Source organism: Acromyrmex echinatior, chromosome 13 (assembly GCF_024713525.1).
Source record: "Acromyrmex echinatior isolate Ae372 chromosome 13, ASM2471352v2, whole genome shotgun sequence".
Classification (NCBI taxonomy): Eukaryota; Metazoa; Arthropoda; class Insecta; order Hymenoptera; family Formicidae; genus Acromyrmex; species Acromyrmex echinatior.
Window position 1 is genome coordinate 11,401,627 of NC_141864.1, and position 9,943 is coordinate 11,411,569.

The following is a 9,943-nucleotide window of genomic DNA, read 5'->3' on the forward strand; positions in this document are numbered from 1 at the left end:
CATTTTATTCTCTTGTAGTTAGTAATTAAAAAGTGCCATTATAACATTTAAAATATGTTTTATTGTTAATTATATTTTATTATCTATTATATAAAATTTTATAAATAACGTTTATATTTCTGACACATAAATTTTGATTAGTTTTATTTATGTAATTGTTTTAAGCATCTTCATGTTATTATGTAGTTGTAGAATAATTTTTTAATTACATAAATAAAGAAATTAATTGCGGTAACTGATATACTTGCTACTTATCAATTATTTAGATTTAATGCACTGACACTTATTCTTTTATTAATTTCACAAAACATTGTTTACTTTCTTTTTCAATATTCCCTACAAACGGTTTTACCTATCAATCTGGTTGTTTCGCAGCCGACTGTCCCATTGAAATCTCCAAGGATTTGAAAACGAGAGAAAAACGGTCTACTAAATGATTTTTCCTATCTTCGTGACGATAAGAACGAAACGCGGATCAGCGAACTCACTGTGGTATCAGCGCCATATATCTGAACTAAAACACTTGCCGCGTTAATTTCTCCATTCCCAACGGGTTAGTCAACTCACAATCGAATGGACCATCGAGTGAACCATTGAAGAGAATACGTTAAGGGTAATCCATTAGGATTAAAGGTATCTGATCAATCTGGAATATGCCGATCTTTTAGTTGATGATCTCTTAGGTAGACTTGTGAACTAAATTATGTGCCGAGAAACAATCTGAGAATCGTATTGCAATCTTCTGCTGACATTAACTCTTTATCTTTCACTTAATCTTGAACTGTTTTGTAATCGGCGGTTTTGTAATTGATTTCAGTAACACTCTTCAATGCGAGAGCGAAAAAATTATCCTACAACATCGAGGAATACCTCGAGGATTACGTTGTCTGTACGAGTGTTAGCCCTTGATCTTCCACCTGGTCTTAAATCCCGGGGCATTAATCGGCTGTCGTTTCATTCCCGAGTGTCTCGTTCGGATTTCACAGTGATGCGAGAAACGGAGAGAGTGAGCGAAGAAGAAAAGCGGAGGTATTACACGGCCGACGTTTGTCACAATTTTGCCACAAGTTTCTTTTTTGGCGGGAATGAGTAAAGCCACGAGGGTAGGAGCCTGCCGAAGATGTAAGTAAACTACCCTTTTTTTCTGCGAGCCGGCACACGCGTTATCTCCCGTTCTCCCGGCTCGCGAGACGAGAGAGCACTGCGTGCTCCTCTGAAAGCAACCCCTGATTCGAAGCAACGATCCTCCCCCGCTACCCTTGCTCCTGAACTACCGCTGCTCCTCCCTCTCGCTCTCCGTCCTTTTTCTCTCGAGCTTTCTGTCGCCTTTGCAGCTTGCCACTCCATATCTGTTTCTCTCTTCTTTCTCCTTTCCTTTCGTATCTCTTATATCTCTCTCAGAATTCTATCTCAACTCTGTCTCTACTGCCTATCTTGCTCTATCTTCGCATTTCGTCTTTCTCTTATATCTCGTTTGATGCTCTCTTCTTGCTCATAAGATCCCCTTCCCGAGACACTATCGTCTTCGACGTACACTCAATTTCGGGTAACTTCAAGCTGTCCCTCAATGACAGCGAGAATTGGCCGATCGCCAATTTTTTTACACGAAAATGAGTTTTCTTAGTATCGTCCTCGCATACGTGCGGTTTTACTACTTAATCGAGACTTTGTTCATGTCTTTACAAATACCTTGTTAATTTGAAATATGTGAACACGGATCTTTTCTGAAATATATTAGCCAACGCACATTGTGTTTGCTTCAGCATCTTTGTATATAATATATAATACTAGTGGTGTGGAAAAAAATATTGTGACAAAATGCTTTAAAAAAGTTACAGAAATGAAAATAAAATATAATGCCAATATAAACCGATACCGATCATTCATGTGTAATAAAAAAATGTATTTTAAATAACAAAATACAGATGTTTAATGTTTTGATAATGGATCTAATATCAAGGGTTGAAGCATCTGTTTATTATTTAATATATTTATATGCGTTTTTATTAATATAACATCATTAGTATCCAGGAATAGAGATATAGTTGTGTAACTAGTTCTAAAATGAATTTTACTTAGGATTGCTGTCCATCCCTAAAAATATAGGGATCGCCGCTATACTTTCCATAAAAGCATTTAGTATCCTGCGAATCTCTTCGCGCAGGCATAAAATAAATCTAAACCTATGTGAATTTGTACCTGTGTGACCTATATGCCAACAAGAATATTTTTTCTGTAATTCTGTATATAATTCTCTAATTGAAGAAAACAACGAAGAAAATATGCTATAATTGTGACAGCTCGGTATCTTCGTGAACAAAAATGAAATGCTCTAAATGTAAGAAACGTATGCATGTGTTCCCACAACCCTCTCTGCATGAAATGCTTTTCTGAAGTCTGATACATTAGAAAATTTTATACAATTTTTCTAATATATGAGATATTTTGATATTTTTGATATTTTTTCTAAAAAGTTTATATTTTCTAACAAAAATTTATAAACATTTTCAATGGACTTTCCATATGATTCACGTTTTATCCCTCCTTAAAATTATTTATTTTCAACATCGGATGAAAAATAGGTCGTTGGAAAAAAAAATCAAAAGACCATATTTCAGTATTATCTTTTCTCTTCAAAGTACAATTTCTGAATTCTGATTAATTAAAAACAAAATAATGATCATTAAAAAAAAACGTCATTTTTCCAACGCAGGATTTTTGTTGAATGGATTTTTGACTAATATAATATAATATGTTTTTCGACATTTACATTAAAAAAACAAAGTTATTTCTTATCCTTTTTCCTCCAAATTAAAAAAGAATACGTCAAATTATCTTTATTGTAAGAAGAGTTATAAACCTCCAAAGTTATGTTGACATCTACAGAATGTTAAGCCTATTTTTAAATATTTATAAAAGGGTAAATTTTATTTATATATTTTTTTTACTATAATTTTTATGAAGATTATAAAATATTATAAACTTTATGATTGAAGAATTGCTTGACAAATATTGTAACAATAATAAATCGTTAAATTTTCCTTTGAGCGTTAAAATATTTTAATATTATAATAATTATATATAGTTTGCTAATTTTGTCATACGTATTCTAATACATTGCACCATGTAAAATCAATAGCAAGTTAATAAATTTTATTATTTTGACAATGTAAAATTTATTACAGTTATAAACGAGATCAGACAAAGAGCAACGAGGAAGTGCATTGTATTTCAGTTGTTGTATTTAACTCAAAGTATTTAATGCGCGTTGTACCGCGAACATTTCGCATAACGACTTCGGCGAAATTTTTATATATGTATGATGTTTTACACGTTTCAACACTCGTATATGAACAATGCGCTTACATATCGTTTCCGTGACGTCACTTACAGTACTTTACAAGCGGGTGCCAACGCATTTCACCCTATGACTAAATCCCATCCCAGTGCAACAGCGACATATATAGCGAATTTCTCGGTAGAATAATTCTACACGTATATACATATATCACAGTAATAAACGCGTAAAAGCCGGAATTATACGACGATCAAGTATAACAATTAAAATAATTAGACGATTTCATATAATAAAATAAAAGCTCTAAAAGTTAAATAGTTTGTTAGTACATGGCTAATAAGTTTTTATAATTGTATTTTTTTAAGGAAATTAAATTAAGTAGTTTAAAGATAAAAAAAGTTTAGACGAAATAACTTTTATCCAAGCAAATATCAATTTATAAAATAAATACGTCATATAATAAGTTGAAACGTTAAAATTTGTCGATGTGATTAATGAAAAATAAATATTATACGGACAAAATTTATTATTATTTTCATCACGCTAATTAAATTAATTAATTCGAGAGGTGGAACATACTTCATCTACTTGCAACGTTAGACTTGTTCAAACAATACAGTTTTTATATAAATATAAATTTTGACAGTGTGCAGCTTTCGTAAATTTATAAGGTAGTGTTATACATATTCTTGATTGAGAGATGGACGTATTGGAAAAAAGTCAACACTCGCCATATGAGTTAACGAAGCGTAAATCCATAGAATTCGTTCCGAACAATTTAGGTATGCAATTTATGCTTGATTTCACCGCGTTGTGCCTTGTTGTCGTAGCGTGCATTGAGAGATATTATAATAGATGTACATTGTTGTCAACTTTTTATATTAAATGGATGTTTCCCTCCGTTTTATTGATTTATTTAACAAATATTTGGCATTTATTCTAATGGATTATTTTTATTATGCAATGTAAATTCATTTTTATATGAAGATTACTTACGATAAGATTTCTTTTCTAATGTATGAATAAATCAAGATACTATACTTTTGACTTGTAAGATATAACTTCTTTTCTAGTTCAGAGAGTTACAATTTATTGTTAAATTTTTAAGCATGGCGTATTCATATTTTATAATCTATTTTCATAATTGTTTGTGTAAATATTTTGTAAAACTAAAAAGACTACACAATAGAGAAATATAATATCACTTGGTTTATACACAGGAGATCAAGCCGATCGTCATAGTTTTTAATTAGTGATTTAAAAAAAAAATGGATGCCTGATTTTGAAATATTATATACGTTATAATATTTACTTACATCCTTTAGATATTAAAAGAATATTACTTGGATTCATCATATAGTAAAAATAAGTTATTTAATTGTGAATCAAGCTGCGAAAATATAACAATTATTTCCGCATTCTGGATTGATTGTTACACGTTTTAGGATTGGCAATAGCCAATATATTTGTTACGGACAATATGTATAAAAAATACAATTTTTATTTTAATGCCAGTTCTAGATTTTAAGAAATAATAGTAATAAATAATAGTAATAATACAAGTAAAATAGTGTTATTTTAATCATAAAATACGTAATTTTTGTTTTTGTATTACAGTTTCTATACGAAAAATGAAAAACATATATACCTATATGAAATATATTTGTATCTCTAAAAATGTGTCGATCTAAAGATATTGCCATCCTTTCTCATTTTGATCGATCTATCCCACGTAGCCATTTTTAATAAAAGAGATTGTATTCACAAACTTTGTCAGGATAATGATTAATTAATTGTAGCAAAGATTTTCTAAGACATGTCATTTCTCTATGAATACAGAAATATCGCGATTAATAATACCAAAGACTTGTTAGATAACAAAATAGATGATAAGGAAAATTTACTCACCATTTTCTTAAAAGTCATTATAAATAATACATACAATGCTTTTGATGCAAATCATTTTATATAACAAATTAATATTATATTTAGAGATGCACCGAATATCCAAAAAGTATTATCCGACACTTTTTTACTATCCGACCGGATAGTCGTCATTAGTATCCGGGAATATATCTAGTTGAAAATTTATATCATTAAATTGTTAATTTTTTATTATATGTATAAATGTTCTATAAATAAGTATGCATACTCATAATGTTATAATATCTTATATTGTTTGAAAATTATCATTTTTTTTCTGCAGTTATAATGTCTATTGATAATCGAACTCGGACGATAACATTAAAATCATAATTATTATCACTGTTTTTTCCTTACAGTTCCTTCTTCTTTTTACTTCCTTTTTTTTATTCAGTTTTTATATAGACATTTTATTTTTGTCCCGGAATCCGGTCGGATATCTGATCGGATATCGGATATCCGATATCTGATATCTGATAATTTTACGACCCAGTGTATTCCTAATTATATTAGCAATAAAAAAAAGGGACTTTTCTGCCATAACCTGTTTGAATTATAAGCATTTTGACAATAAATTTCGTACGACAACCAGTTCCGGTCCTCCCTAAAACATTTATTTTTAACAAAAATTGATACAAAATTAATATATAATTTATTATCAAAGTCTAAAAATTGTATAATTAAATAATATACTAACATTTTATACGCTATCTTATAGGTACTATTAAAGGAAGATAAAAATCTGTAATATTTTGGGTATTTGTATATATTATTGGGTATTGTACATAATCATCAAAACAACTTTAAGAAAATTAATAATATACGATAAGAAATTTTTTTAAAATTAATTTTTATTGAGAAGAACATATCGATAAATTCGATATATAGAACAAAAACTGACAAAATTGGTAGGAAATTAACAGTCCTCCGAACGTGTCATATAACGTAAAAGATACCAGTAAAAAATAGTTTTAACATTAAAAATTAACAATAGAAAAAACTTTCTTTTTAATTCAATTCTTGTTAAAAAGGACACATCGCTAAATTGACATACAATTTAGGAAATGACAGAATAATCATCAGGAAATGGGCTGTTCTCCAAATACGCTATATAACGCGAAGAGTATCACGATGGTAATGTAATTAGAGATTGTAAGCAACTGCAAGAAGCGATTAATCATGGAGCTGCCGGCAATTTGGTGTACATACACTGGTCCACGCTTGATTCTGCTGCATCGAACCGCATACATGTTGCGCAGATGCGCTTCGGCAGTTACGTAGAGTGCACTTGTGCTATGCACTACCGGTTTGCACATTACTGCAACGCACATTCTAACGCAATGTTCTTCAATCAACATTCCGCGGGACGGAAGTAATTTTTTTACAATTTTAATAAAGTGTATTTAATTAATAAACAATTTACAAAATGAATTACATTGAATTAAAATTCCGAAATAAAATTAGGAATGTTTATTTTCGCGTATTTGAAAAATAAAATAAAATCTTGTATTTAAATTTCTGAAAGTTGTTTAAGGAAATTTTCATCCCTTTTTAAACAATGTTAATGTTAAAAATATACAAAATATACGTATACATTTATTTAGCGCAATTTGTCTCAATTCAGAAAATTATTTTATATTAAAAAATAATGCACACCATTTTTTAAAAAAGGCTTAATAAACACTAATTCAATGTAATAGGCAACATGAATGGGAAAAAGCGTGGGCACTGGTTTTCATTAGCGCTCGAGTGCCTAGAGATTCACATAGGAATCTCCTGGCTCTCCATTTCATCGTTTGTCGTGTCACATTAGACTCGACCACTGATCTAAATGCTCGATTGATTGATCGATGGGATCTCTGGCGTTGGAAATAGGTCAATCGTTAGGGTGGCTGGTTCGCCGAAGCGAAAAATATAATTTCCCGAAAAGGCACATGGACATAGCATCCACAACTAATTCAATATAAAAGAAGAATGATTCCTTTTTTTATTGAACAAATAAAAAAATGAAATCAAATTGAAACGCAACGAAGTCATGTGCAGCAGAAAATGCAATTATTTTCGAAAAAATTATACAATCAGTTCCAGCTGTTCAGTCGATGTAAAGATACGATTTATATCAATAAAATAGTTTATCGACCAATATTAAATGTTTTATCAAGTGTACCATCTCGATTGTATCTACATTATATCAAATTTATGTATTTCTTTTGTTCGTATTAATTGTTGTTTTAGGGAGAGTGATTAATTTATCGCGCGCGTCAATTAAAAACGAATACGAAATTCGAAGTGGCACTACGTGACAAAAATATCACGGAAATTGATTACGATCACCTGTAGTTGTCATATCCTATTCTGTTCTGTCATAAAGATGCATTGTATGCACTCGACTTGGTTTTGCGACCAATAAATAATATCGTGCAAATTTTGAGGACGCGTTCGTGTTTATTTAATGGATAAAAATCGAGACTAAACACATACGAGTTACAAACAAGCAAACGGATATTCTCTGAAATCATCAGTTGCAGTTTTGCACGAGAAACTGCATGCTTTATATCTTTTCCTTATTGAAAAATTCTATGCATGTTAAGAAGATCCGGATGACGTTGCGCTTTGATTTGCAACTTTACGATTTGCGACGTCGTTATGCCCGAGGCGTATTATTGTATCGCAGTTGGAAACTTTATTCCCTCGGGAATTTTGCGATGCACGATCATCCTTTCTATTTGACACCTACACAAAAAGCATACACGCTCGAACATCTTTAGTTTAATTGCTAAAGTATCTGTATGAACGAAGAAACGATAATAGAGTATATATAATAATTACACTCACTCGATCGTCGATACTAATTCGCATAAATACAATTTTTGCGACAAATAATCATAATGTTAATATTATAAATAATATGCACGTTTCTCTCAATCCGTTTCTATAGAAAATATGTTATTTGAGTCGGGTGGGAAGGATAAATTGAACGAAAAATAAAATATAGAACCATATATTCAGTTTTATCATAAAATGTCATCCATATTTATGCAATGGATTATCATTGTTTAGATTTTTGATATTGGAAAAAACATCGTGCAATCACTTGCTATGTTAGATATGACTCTTTATATTTATATCCTTCGTCCATTCTCCGATCTCGGGTTTTGGATAAAGTTTTTAGCACTTTTTACGCGTCCCATACTGGTCCTATAACGACATTAGATTCATTGTTTTCCAATAGTACGAGAACAGACCACCTGGGGCATCACATCGAATCATTGACCAATATGATGAATGATTTACGTGGCCGTTGACCTATAGGTAAGTTTTTCCTATCACCTGTAAGGGTATACATTTTTTGGGTAAAAAAAAAATCAAAAGGGTTCTCAATGAAACAAAGCAAAATTTAATGTAAAAATTTGATAATAAAAAATTTTAAACTTCCCTGGTTCATAAATCAAAATCAAATCAATATTGATTGATTTTGAGAACCGTTTGATTTGATATCGACATTTTCTACTGATCTTCAATAGGAGATCGACACTTTATATCAACACACTGCATCGATAAAATGTCGATTTTCTTTCGAAAATCAATAGAAAATCGATTTCAAATCGACTTATGAACCAAGATTACATTTTAATTGTAGCTTTCTCATCGAAATTAATTGTTATACAATGTCATTTATAATTCTTGTATTATAATAATAAAAAGCTTGGAGGAAAATTTAAAAAATTGAACTTTTTATAACTGTATTATAAGTTATTATAGCTTGCACGATAAAGTTTCGAGACATTCTGTATGCCTCTTAGAAATTCTGAACGCGCTTATCTTATTATAATCGTTTGAATCCGCTCGCCGTAAAGATGAGCTTTCGTTTCGCATCTCGAGCACTCGTAGAACTCGTTAGAAATATTATTGATTAATTTCGGAAACTCGAACGGATAGCTATAAAAGTATGACTTTTATCTCCTCCGCAAATCGCAATTTGCCATATATTTTTTACTAAAACGATAATTAAATTTGACACTGTATCGTGTCAAATTTGACATTAAATAGCGTCAAATACAACTATTGTTTTAATATAAAATAACGATATGATTGAGTAGGAGCAATGGCGGCTCACATTAAGTTAAATTTAAGTTAAATTTAGTTAAACTATAGATAACAGTATAAATAATCGATTGTTATCATCGAAGTTGTATCTCGTAAGATTCTCACGCACTTTTCCTAGATTTATCTATTAGTAAATAAAGAAATTAAACTGAAATATTGAACATTTTTTTACAAAAATTTGGAAATCGTTTTTTGATTTATAAGTAAGAATTGAATTTTATTTAAGACAATTTTTCGAACTTTCCGAAGCGACATCAAAATAAAAAACTTACAGTTTAAAATTTTTATTGAACTTATGAAATAAATTTAATAAAATTTATAAACAATTCTTTTATTTTGTTGTTACTTTGGAAAGTTTAAAATATTTTTTTAAATAGACCTCAATTCTTATTTATAAATCAAAAAAAAGATTTCAAAATTTTTATAAAGAGAGTTTAATTTCTTTAGAATTATAAAAATGTATGCATTTGATGAAAATTGTCTCCCTCTATGATTAATGTTTAATATAATTACTTATTTTCGATTTATATAATATCATAATACATGTTTCATCAACCACTAGTAGTCAGTAACATATATGTAATGAAGCTCTCGAAGGGAGCTTCATTGTTCTGG

The 9,943-nt window shown here is 30.0% G+C and overlaps 1 protein-coding gene across 2 annotated transcripts in view; it reads right to left on the reverse strand.

The window, feature by feature from the left end:
* LOC105151527 (uncharacterized) overlaps window positions 1–2,729 on the reverse strand; it is an 83,473-nt gene extending 80,744 nt beyond the window's left edge. For both annotated transcript variants that reach the window (XM_087412285.1, XM_011065289.2), the window contains exon 1: window positions 871–2,729. The gene's annotated coding sequence lies outside the window, so the exon portion shown is untranslated. The remainder of the gene's footprint in view (window positions 1–870) is intronic.
* Between the last annotated feature and the right edge of the window lie 7,214 nt (window positions 2,730–9,943).